Raw genomic sequence first — 12,065 nt, 5'->3', positions numbered from 1 at the left:
GTGTTGTATTCATCACCACAGCTTTGACCTCCGTATCACCAACAAGAGATTCTTCCATATCCTCAGGACTTGTTGGCCAGTTTCTATCAGGTTCCAGAAGATAATCAGGTCCACGAACCCATGCAGCAGCCTTTAAAAAAGACTCAACCTTAGCTCCTCTGGAGGCTAAATCCGCAGGGTTTTTAGAAGAATGTACATATCTCCACTGAGATACACTGGACACCTTGAGTATTTCCGACACTCTGGTTGCAACAAAAATCTTGAATCTTGACGTCTCATTCTTTAGATACTTCAAGACTGAGGTGCTGTCAGTCCAGAATACCGACTCTCCAAGTTCCATTTGCAGCTCTCTTCTCCAAAGCTTATCCATTGTGCTAGCCACCACCGCGGCAGTCAACTCCATACGGGGAATCGTGACTAGCTTGAGAGGAGCTACCCGTGCCTTACTCATCACAAATGCGCAATGACTTCTTCTGCTGCTGTTATGGAGTAACAAGTAGGTCACAGTCCCAAATCCTTCCTCACTCGCATCAGCAAAGTGATGAAGCTGAGCAGTGGTAGCATCACCAAAGTTCACAGGTTTCAGAGATCTGCTGACCTGCCAATGTTCAAGGTGGTGGAGATCTTCCAGCCAAGTCATCCACTCTCTGACTACAGGAGGGGGCAAAGAATCATCCCACCCAAGACGTCTTCTGCAGAGGTCCTGGAGGATTTTCTTGGCAGACAGAACAATGGGTGCAAGAAAACCAAGAGGATCATAGACTGAACTGACGACTGACAAGATACCTCTTCTTGTGAGAGGCCGATTCTTGTACGTGATTCTAAACTTGAATGAATCCGACTCCACGCACCACTGCATACCCAAAGCTCGTTCCACAGGCAAGACATCACTGTCCAAATCCAAGTCTTTCACTTCCTTGGCCCTTTCCTCCGAGGGAATAGCAGCAAGGACTGAGCGGCAGTTACTGATCCACTTCATGAGCTTAAACCCACCTTTGGCACACAACTCATTGAGCTCCTTACGAAGGGACAGGGCTTCCTCTTCAGAGGCAGTGGACACCAAACAGTCATCAACATAAAAATGCTGGAGCAGAGTGTTAATCGCCACAGAACTGTAGTGGTTACGGTTGTCCTCAGCACACCTGCGAAGAGCGAAACTGGCGCAACTTGGAGATGATGTAGCACCAAACAAATGTGCTACCATTCTGTACTCAACAAGTTCCTTTTTGAATTCTCCATCAGGCCACCACAAGAATCTCAACAGGTCGCAATCTTCAGGCGGCACTCTGACCTGATGAAACATGGCCTCTATGTCTGCCATGAGTACCACTGGTTCCTTGCGAAATCTGGTCAAGACGCCAACCAGCTGACTCGTGAGATTAGGACCTTGAAGGAGTTGAGAGTTTAAAGATGTCCCCTGGAATGTGGCGCCACAGTCAAAAACGACACGCAGCTTTCTCTTCTTTGGGTGATACACTCAATGATGTGGTATATACCACAATCTTCCATCAGAACGTGCCAACTGTTCAGGCGTAATTCTCTCAGCATATCCATTATTCAGCATCCCAGCTATGAATGTGACATAGTCCAAGCGAAAGACTGGATCTTTAGAAAGGCGTTTTTTGAGACTCAATGCACGTTCTGCAACGGTCTTATTATATGGCATCTTGAGGTAACCTTGCCTGATTGGCAAACTAATACTGTAGTGCCCATCAACCATCTTGATTGAATCAGAGACTGATTTCATAAAATGTTCATCCTCCTTTGATAATGCATTATGTTCATCTTGTAAAGTTTCAGGAAAATCAACCCTAAACTGTTTCTCCCAAAGCTCATCCAATCTTGCAACTGAAATGTGGTTGTGGTTTACTGTAGCGTGAGATTGCAGACGATGTTCCTGTTGAAAATCTCTGAGTGGACCATTCACACTCCAACCAAGGATGGTCTTGATGGCATAAGGACCCCCATCCACTGCACGAATTACCTCCCAGGGCTCCAATGCCTGAGGTATGTTGGTGCCAATCAGGAGGTCCACATCTGCCTCTACCTCTGGTATCTGTATATGCCTCAGATGAGGCCAGCGTTGGAGGTCTTTTGTCCGTGGAATATTTCCCAGGTGAACAGGCATATTCCTTTGTGTGTAAACCTTGGGCAAGTCACAAAAGTTGTTGGATTCCATACCAGCCACTTCCAAGTCAGATAACATGTAGCTGTCCACAACTCTTTCTTGCCCCATTGTTTTGAGAAGAATCCCAAGTTTTCTTCCTGTGAGATTGAGTTGTTTCATGAGTCTTTCGGTGCAAAATGAGGCAGTGCTTCCCGGATCCAAAAAAGCATAAGTTATCAAAGTTTTGTTACCTCTTTTGGATTTCACTTGGACAGGTAGTATTGATAACACACAGTCCTGTTTACCGGCCCCAGTCAAGCCACTGGACTGAATTGACACCACAGCACCTCTGACACTTTCTGAATCCACATTGGCCTGTGTTGAACTTATTTGCTTAGTTTGGGAATAAATATGCAACAACGTAGGGTGCTTCTTATTGCATACTCGACACACCAAACGTCCTTTGCATTCTCTGCTTCTGTGCCCAATGCAAAAACAACCAAAGCACATTCCTTTTTCCTTAAAAAAAGACATCTTTTCGACTTGCGTCCTTTTATCCAATAGAAGGCAAACATCCAAAGAATGTCCAGCTCCACAAAACAAGCATGCCTTTACAGGTAAGTTCTTCTCCATTTTATTTACAGGCTCCATTTTCTTTTCCACAGGTGCTATTGTAGTGGCAAAGCTTCTCCCTTTAGCCTTTGTACCAGTCCGAAATGTCACAGGTTTAAACTCTCTTTTTCCTGTTGCAGGTAAATCTTGTATATCTCCAAAGTGAGGGTCACTTGCAATCTTAACTTGCTTCTCCACAAACTCCACAATGTCATGAAATGTGGCTCTGCGATGGTACGTTTCTTGCAGATGGCAGACCACACTTCTCCACTTATCTCTAAGCTTGTAAGGCAGTTTTTTAACCATAATTTGCATATTGGTGGGCACGTTTAGGTCACCTACAGAATCTCCCATTGAATTACAGCATTCACGAAGCAATAAACTGTAGGCCTGCAATGCCTTGAGATTTTCTCCCTTTATCAAAGGCCATGAAAGTACCTTGTCCATGTATGCAGAAGCTACTTTAAACGGATCTCCAAAATGTTCTTGTAGCAAAGACTTCGCCTTAATGAATCCACGAGAAGGTGGCAGATGTTGACAGCTTCGGACCAGATCCAGGGACTGGCCTCTGGTATATTGCTCGAGGTAGTACAAACAGTCCTTGTGATTAGGAGTTCTTTCTTCGATGTTGTGTTCAAAGGCTCTTATGAAACTTAGGAATTGTAATGGATCTCCATCAAATATTTGCAAATCTCGTTTGGGTAACAGCAAAAGTGATTGTTGTTTGACAAGTGAAGATGTAATTTCATTTTGCTTCTCCAGTACTGTAAGCAAACGATCAGATGTACTATCGGTTGTTGGTGAAGCTTGGTCACACTGTATTGTTGGAATAGTTTCATGTTGTACACCTGATGGGAGTGATGACAGACCGGCCCCAGTTAAGACAGAATGAAGCTCAGGTTGAGGATACACTTTAGGTCTGACAGCAGCACATCCTGTTGAAATTATGTTAGTTGTCCCTGATGGCTGAGTAGTAGATGTAGGCATAAATGTAGCAGCATCCACTCTTAACTGTATGCCTTTATCACCTTTCAAAACAGAGTTAAATTCCATTACATTTTGTAGAAATGTGAGAGCCTTCTGAAGCCTTATTCACATTCACTCGGGCCATAGACGCTGCTAATTCCATGTCCAAATCCAACGCCTCCATTTTTCTCCTGAGTTGTTCCTCTTGCTCTTGAATTGCATGTTTTTGTCCCAAATTCCATTCGAATACTCGCTTCAATAAAGCAGTCCTTAAAGCTTTTGGACAATTGTTGTGGCGTCCAACTTAAATTACGCCACGGCGGGCTAAGACAAGGGGGGTGGAAAACATTGATGACGCGCATCCAACTGGCTTGACTGTCTATGGCGGCGCGTCCATCGCGGAAGCAAATGACAGGCACTTACTTGTCTGTCGCGCTCTTTGGCTGCTCTGCTGTCTCTCTCTCTTTCTCCGCAACAAGAGTTGGCCGATGTTCCACAGTTGTTTTATGCTCCAGTTCAGGACACGTTGCGCTCGCAGTCGATGTTAGTTTACGCAGAATTGTACGCTGAATTGTACGTTGAATTGTACGGTCAGCAAAAGGTTTCTTCCCCTTGCTCACCCCACCACACAATCCAAAACCAAACAACAACTACCCACAGGTGAGTGCAACTACTAATAAGAGAAGACCACTCCCCCCCCTGTGACATCACCAATCACCATAAAAGTGGAGTGTGTGCACGCTTGGTGCGTGCACAACACACGAACATGCATCGCAACAAAAGAAAACCACCCAACACTGTACGGCTCCTACAGGAATATTTGTTGGGTATGACAAAAATAGCCCTGCCTATCTGGTGTTCTATCCAGACAGTGAAAAAGTGCAAAAACACAGATTAGTGAAGTTTGTAGCAAAAGCTGTAGCAGAGCAAGAAACACAAACTTTCACTAGTGATGATGACGATCTGGTACAGAACAAACCAAGGGCAAACCAATCTGGACCAACCATAAGTGTGAGCCCAAATGTCACTCAGGGTCATGAACCCAAAATGACACCTGATGTGGACAGCCAGTCACAAAACGATGAAACAGAACAAAAAGAAATGGCACCTGAAGTGAGTGACCAAACACAGACTGATGAAACTCAACAAAGACGGTACCCTTCCAGAGAGAGAAAGAAACCAAAATATTGGTATGAATATGTAAGTGGTGAAGAATTTGATGATCAGACTTTCACCAGTGTTGACTACTGTTACCGGTTAATGTGTAACATACCTGTAACATACAGCGAAGCCAAAACCTCATCCAATGTAAAACAATGGCGTGATGCAATGGATGATGAGATGCAGTCGCTAAAAGACAACAACACGTTTACCCTGACTAACCTACCTAGAGGTAAGAAAGCAGTGGGGGGTAGATGGGTGTATGTGCTGAAAAGCAATACTGAAGAATGTGAGAATTACAAAGCACGTTATGTTGCAAAGGGATATAGTCAAAAGATGGGTGGAGATTATGATGAGACATTTTCACCCACCGCAAACATGACTAGCATTAGAGTGCTAATGCAAATAGCAGTACAAGATAACCTGATTCTACATCAGATGGATGTCAAAACAGCATACTTGAATGCACCAATTGACTGTGAAATTTACATGGAACAGTCAGAAGGCTATGAAGTCAAATCAAGCACTGGAGAGAAATTGGTGTGCAAGTTACAAAAGTCACTTCACGGACTAAAACAATCCGGAAGAAATTGGAACAAAATGCTGCATGAATATTTGGACAAAACGAATTTGTGCAAAACCCAGCTGACCATTGTGTTTTACAAAAGTGAACAATAATGACAAAGTGATCATGATAATACGGGTTGATGACTTGATTATTGCCGCAAGCAATGAAAAAGTGTTAATGAACGTGAAAGAAATGATGACAGCAAAATTCAAGATGAAAGACTTAGGAAAGCTGAAACACTACCTTGGTATTGATTTTGAACAAAATGACAAGTGTATAAAAATGACACAGGGAAAATATGATGAAAAACTACTGGAAAGATTCAACATGCACGACTGTAAACCAAGAATGACACCATGTGAACAGAAACTTGACTACACTGGGAACACAAAAGAGATCTGTGATGTCAAGAAGTACAGAGAGGCTGTGGGTAGCTTAATTTATTTAACTACGTGCACAAGACCTGATTTGAGTTTTGTTGTGAGTAAGTTATCCCAATATTTAGCTACGCCAACAGAAGAACAAAGGTCTACAGTAAAACACGTCTTAAGGTACTTAAAGGGTACAACTGGCAAGGAACTTTGCTTCACTAAATGTGATGACAAACTTGGATTACAAGCAGACAGTGATGCCGATTGGGCAGCTGACACAAGTGATAGACGAAGCACAACAGGTTACTGTATTAGCTTGAACAAAAATGCCCCTGTTGTTTCATGGAAGACGAAGAAACAACCTACCGTTGCATTGTCCACATGTGAGGCAGAGTATATGGCTCTAGCTGCCACAATGCAAGAATGTTTGTACATAGAACAGTTGTTGGGCCATATTGACAAATATTAATGAGCGACCAATTATCTTTGAGGATAATCAAGGCACCATAGCACTGGCGAAAAACCCCGTAAAAAGGCAAAGGTGCAAACATGTTGACATAAAGTACCACTTTATCAGGTCAACTGTTAATGATGGGAAAGTAAGTTTGGAATATTGTCCAACCGAGACAGGTTGTGTGCAGTTATTCCTCTGTCAATACAGAAATTCTGGTTTGCTGATCCTGAAAAGAGTTGGACGCGAAACTACTGCAGCGTAGTACCACTCTGCCAACAGGGTGCTGAAGTATGATATCCTGATAGTGACGCGGAGTATTCAACAAGTCAAGTCAAGTCAAGTCAATTTTATTTGTATAGCCCTTAATCACAGTCTCAAAGGGCTTTACATAGCCACAATCGACATCCCCGATCTTAACCCCCAGGAGGGCAAGGAAAAACTCAAAAAACCTCATTAGGGGAAAAGTGAGAAACTTTGAGAAGGGACCACAGATGGGGGAATCCCCCTTCCAGGATGACCAGGCTGCAATGGATGCCAACTGGGCAACATTTGACACATACAATGATGCTATGCAATAATAGATGAGATAATATAAGAGTCAATTGAATGAAGTGCTGCAGGAAGATGACTTCAGTGGAGTGGGTTCTCATCCAGGGCCGTAATATCCATGGCAGCATATCCGAACATGAGCCTTCGATCTTGTACCAGTCAGTTGGTGTAAATTCAGTACAGCCACTTCCAAGTGAATCGCCATCACCTAATTCGGGGAATTGGGAACAGAAAAGAAAGAACAGAAATAGCAAACAGGCCAACAAGTAGTTCAATGAAGTGCTGAAATATAAGGAAATCAGAAAAGGCGCTGCATGAAGACGACTTCGGCAGAGCAGGTCCCTTCCCGGTTCGTCAGTGCCGTAATCTTCAAAGCATGTCCCCATCACCTAATTCCCAAGCAGGGGAAGGAGGGGGCAGAAAAGAGAAGAACCGGCAGTAAACAGGCCAACAAATAATTAAATTAGATGCTAAAGTATAAAAATAAATTGATCAAATGTCGCGCTGCAGGAAGACGACATCACTGGAACAGGTGCATGCCCAGTTGGTCAATGCCTTAATCTTCCTAGTGGGTCACCGTCACCTAATCCCCCAGCCGGGGGAAAAGGGGGCAGAAAAGAAAACAAAAGAGAAAAAAAAAGCGGCAGTAAACAGGCCAACAAATATTTCAGCTAAATGCACAAGAGTATAAATGCGTCTTTAATAGTGTTTTGAACATTTCTACTGAAGTGGCGCCTCTAATATCTGAGGGTAGTGCATTCCAAAGCATTGTTGCCCGAATAGAGAACGCTCTAGAACCTGCGGACTTCTTTTTGGCTCGCGTGATCACTAAAAGACCAGCATTTTGTGAGCGAATATGGTACCACGAGGTCAACGAGATAGGAAGGTGCTAAGCCGTGCAATATTTTAAAAGATAGTAGCAGAACTTTAAAATCACATCTCAAGTGGACCGGAAGCCAATGCAAATTGGCTAATATCGGGGTAATATGATCAAACTTTCTCGTCTTAGTTAAGAGTCTAGCTGCTGCATTTTGAACTAACTGCAGACTTTTAATACTAGACATGGGGAGACCCGAGAGCAAAGCGTTACAATAGTCGAGGCGAGACGTAACAAACGCATGGATTAAGATTTCCGCGTCACACGTTGATAGAATTGGGCGAATTTTAGCAATGTTACGCAGATGAAAAAACGCAGTTCGAGTAATATTTTTAATGTGCATTTGAAATGACATAGTTGCGTCAAATATAACACCGAGATTTTTTGTTGAATCCTTTTGGGTAATATTACATTTATCGATATTCAGAGTGGTGTCTTTGAAAAGGTACAGATGACGCGCTGGTCCAATGATGAGCATCTCGGTTTTATCTGAGTTAAGACGCAAAAAATTGAAAGACATCCATTGTTTAATTTCGGCAAGGCACGCCTCTAATTTATAGCAGTCGCGCAGATTCGTTATATCCAACGGCATGTATAATTGCGTATCATCAGCATAACAGTGAAAACTAATGTTATATTTCCGTATAATATCACCAAGCGGTAGCATATAGATGCTAAACAATAGAGGTCCAAGTACCGATCCTTGCGGAACTCCACATGTGATCTTACAAAGATCCGAAGTCGTATTGCCATGAATTACACGGTGCGTCCTCTCCGACAGATACGAATTAAACCAAGAAAGCGCTGAACCTGAAATGCCAACACACGTTTCAAGGCGTTTTAATAATATGTTATGATCAACGGTATCAAAAGCGGCACTAAGATCGAGTAAGAGTAATATTGATGAGGTGTCGGCGTCCAAAGCTATGAGAAGATCATTAGTAACTTTCGCAAGGGCCGCCTCAGTAGAGTGGTCGGCTCTAAAACCCGATTGGAAAGGTTCAAATTGATTATTAGCAGTCATATATTCATTAAGTTGTTGCGCTACGACTTTTTCAAGAATTTTTGCAATAAACGGAAGATTTGAAACCGGCCTATAGTTGTTGAGACTCTCTGGGTCAAGGTTTGGTTGCTTAAGTAACGGTCGGATAACGGCGGTCCTAAAAGCTGCTGGTACTACACCCGTGGTAAGTGATAGATTAATTATATTTAAAACAGACGGTCCTAGGGTCGTAAACAGTTCTTTAATTAGTTTGCCAGGAAGCGGATCGAGCACACAAGTTGTTGGTTTTGCCGCACTAACCAATTTTGTTCGGCTCTCAAGAGATATTTTTTTAAATTGACATAAGGTTATCGGACAGTTATCAGCCCTAATGTCCCTATTAACACCATTTATCGCGGAATTCGACGGAATTTTAAAAACAGTGTCTTTAATCTCATCACGAATACATTCTATCTTCTGAGTAAAAAATTGCATAAAATCGTGAGCTGAATAGGAAGAGCTATCCGAGGTTGGTCGCTGTTGCGTTAGCATTGCTACGGTATCAAATAAATATTTAGGGTTGTTTTTATGTAAAACAATTAATCTAGAATAATAATTTGTTTTGGCTAGATTAAGCGCTTCTTTGTATATTAGTAAACTATCGCACCATGCCTGACGGAAGACCTCAAATTTGGTCGCACGCCATTTGCGCTCAAGCTTCCTACAAGATCGTTTCAGTACGCGCGTTTCCTCTGTAAACCACGGAGTAAGCCTCTTTGGACGAGTTTTAGTTTTTAAAGGCGCGACGGAGTCAAGCGCATTTAACAAAGCGACATTAAAGTTGTTTGTGAGATCATCAATCATACCAATATAATTAGGAAACGAAGCAGTTGCTAAAGGGAGTAGCTCAGACAACGCAACGATGGTTGAGGAGCTAATGTTACGGCTGCTATAATTTTGATTATGGTCAGAACGATGACAGTGAGCCAAGACTTCAAATTTGATAAAGTAATGGTCAGATATAGCACTGGTATATGGTAATACAATTATTTTTGAAGATGCTAAGCCTCGGGTTAATACCAAATCTAGCGTGTTGCCATTTATATGCGTTGCTTCATTTATTATTTGCGTGAAACCAAACATATCAATGATTGTCCGAAACGCCACGGTAAGTGGTTCCGACGGAAGATTCATATGAATGTTGAAGTCGCCCATGATAAGTATATTATCCGCATGAGTTACGAAATCAGCTACGAATTCAGAAAATTCATCTAAAAAGCCGGTGTAAGAGCCAGGTGGACGATAAAGAACGGCAAGATAAAACGGCAGCTCGGCTGAGGATCGCATAATGTGAACTTCAAATGTTTTAAAGGAATTGCTAAAACGAGGACTAAGTTTTTGGTTAGATTCGGAAATGAGGGCTACACCCCCGCCTTTCTTTTGAGGGCGCGCAACATGCGAGCTCACGAAGTTTGGAGGCTAAGCCTCATTTAGCGGTAAAAACTGATTCGGTTTTAACCAGGTCTCGCAAAGACCAATCATGTTAAGATTATGGTCTCTAATAAGGTCATTAACTAACAAGGCTTTCGATGAAAGCGATCTAATATTTAAAAAAACGAGTTTCAGTAAAATAGGTCTATCTAAGTTATTCCGCGCAACAGGACTCCTGGTCATAATATTAAGGAGATTGCCTTGCCTAGGTCCCGGATTGTACCTCGAGCGACTATAAACGCGGCGAGAAATTCTGACGGTCGGAATCCGATAGTTATTTACCAGCTTTCGAGTGCTATTATTTTGAGAGAACGGCTCGTCGTCAATAAAACCGACCGAGGAGGAATGCTTAAACCCATCATGTATTGCCACCTCAGTAGAAATTATATCAGTATGAGATGTAACAGCGTATGGTGTGTAGCGCTCAAATCTAGAAGAAAAGCAATGTGTGTTGTCCAAGTCTAGCATAGCGCTAGTTAGCTCTAGCCTTACAGACTCCATACCCTTCCTTACAGGCTCACTATTCGCCTGCAGCCCGACCTGCTCTAATATGAATAGTCATGGAAGGCTCAAACAATAATCTATGTTTCTAGAAAGAGTGATGGCGCCTTCCCAGTTAGGGTGAAGGCCGTCCATCCTCAGCAGGTCGGGTCGGCCCCAGAAAGAAGGCCAGTTATCTATAAACTGCAGTCCCTGCTCACTACAAAAACGAGCCAGCCACTTATTTAGCGAGAATAATCTACTAAACCTCTCATCATTGCCTCTCGCAGGCAAGGGGCCAGAGACAATTACTCGATGCCGACTCATCTTTCTGGCGAGATCACAAGTCCTTGCTATGTTTTTCTTTGTGATCTCTGATTGCTTCATCCTAGTGTCATTGGAGCCAACGTGTATCACTATATCTGAATAGCTAGTGTTGTTTGCACTGCGCTGGTGTATAGGTGTCTTGCGCGCTAGCTCCATAAGATTAGCTTCTATGTCGGGTGCTCTGGCCCCAGGAATACACATTACTGTGGCTGGATTTTCAAGCTTAATGTTGCGGGTAATGGAGTCACCTATCACTAAGGTGCGGGAGCCATGAGACCGAGGTGGAATGGAACTGCTATGTGTCTTAACAGGCTCACCGCGATTAGCAAGCCGTTTACGGCCAATGCTAACCAGACTAGCAGGTTGGCTACAACCCATGCTAACAGTCGTGTCCGCCACGTTTACGCTTACCACATTACTCTGCTCTAGCTGGCGGACACGTCCCTCTAGCAGGGAGAGTCTTTCCATGTGAATGGTGCAAGTGTTGCATGTGGTGGTGCACGAAACCAGAGTTGCGTTTACTCGCCCGGTGGATGAAAGCGGAGGGCCTAGATCTTTAGTATGATGACGCGCATCAATATTCAATGTGATTTGTGGCTCGGCGAAAGTAAACAATTCATGCCATTTCCGCTGCTCAGGGAAAATGCACGCATGCGAGGCAACGCCGGTAGACATAACAAATATATAATTCTAATGCAAGACATACTCATGACTAAATTTGGATGAATGAAAACTTGTCCATCCACCGTCCCCGGAATGCAGGGACCTGCCAGTCCTCGAACGCTAAAGCTCCGTGGCCCCCTGACATGGAATGGGGTACCAGCGGGTTGGTGTCAAGAGTGCGTTGGGAGTGGGTAACGGTGGCGCCCCCTGCGCTGGTGGAGCTCTTTGCGACAGGTATGGACCAGAGGATGGCAGATTCCAGAAAGTGGCTCGGTATGGACAGCTCATCACCCAGTGACCCCACACCCTGCAGGAAGAGCACACCCCACTCACAACCTCTGTCTATAACCACCCCTACCTCTGTTACCGCAATCCCGACCTCGGTGACCGCCCTGCTATGGACAGCCAGTCTGCTGTGGCGCCGCGTCACCCGAACCTTGCCCAGAAGCTGCAGAAG

The 12,065-nt window shown here is 43.7% G+C and overlaps 1 pseudogene; it reads right to left on the bottom strand.

Moving 5' to 3' along the window:
* Positions 1-6,720: 6,720 nt before the first annotated feature.
* Positions 6,721-11,801, bottom strand: LOC148325149 (uncharacterized; annotated as a pseudogene).
* Between the last annotated feature and the right edge of the window lie 264 nt (positions 11,802-12,065).

The sequence above is a fragment of the Idiotropiscis lumnitzeri genome, chromosome 12 (assembly GCF_059441095.1).
Source record: "Idiotropiscis lumnitzeri isolate Australia: NSW breed Sydney's pygmy pipehorse chromosome 12, RoL_Ilum_1.0, whole genome shotgun sequence".
In the NCBI taxonomy this organism is placed as follows: Eukaryota; Metazoa; Chordata; class Actinopteri; order Syngnathiformes; family Syngnathidae; genus Idiotropiscis; species Idiotropiscis lumnitzeri.
This window is presented reverse-complemented; position numbering and strand designations above follow the sequence as displayed.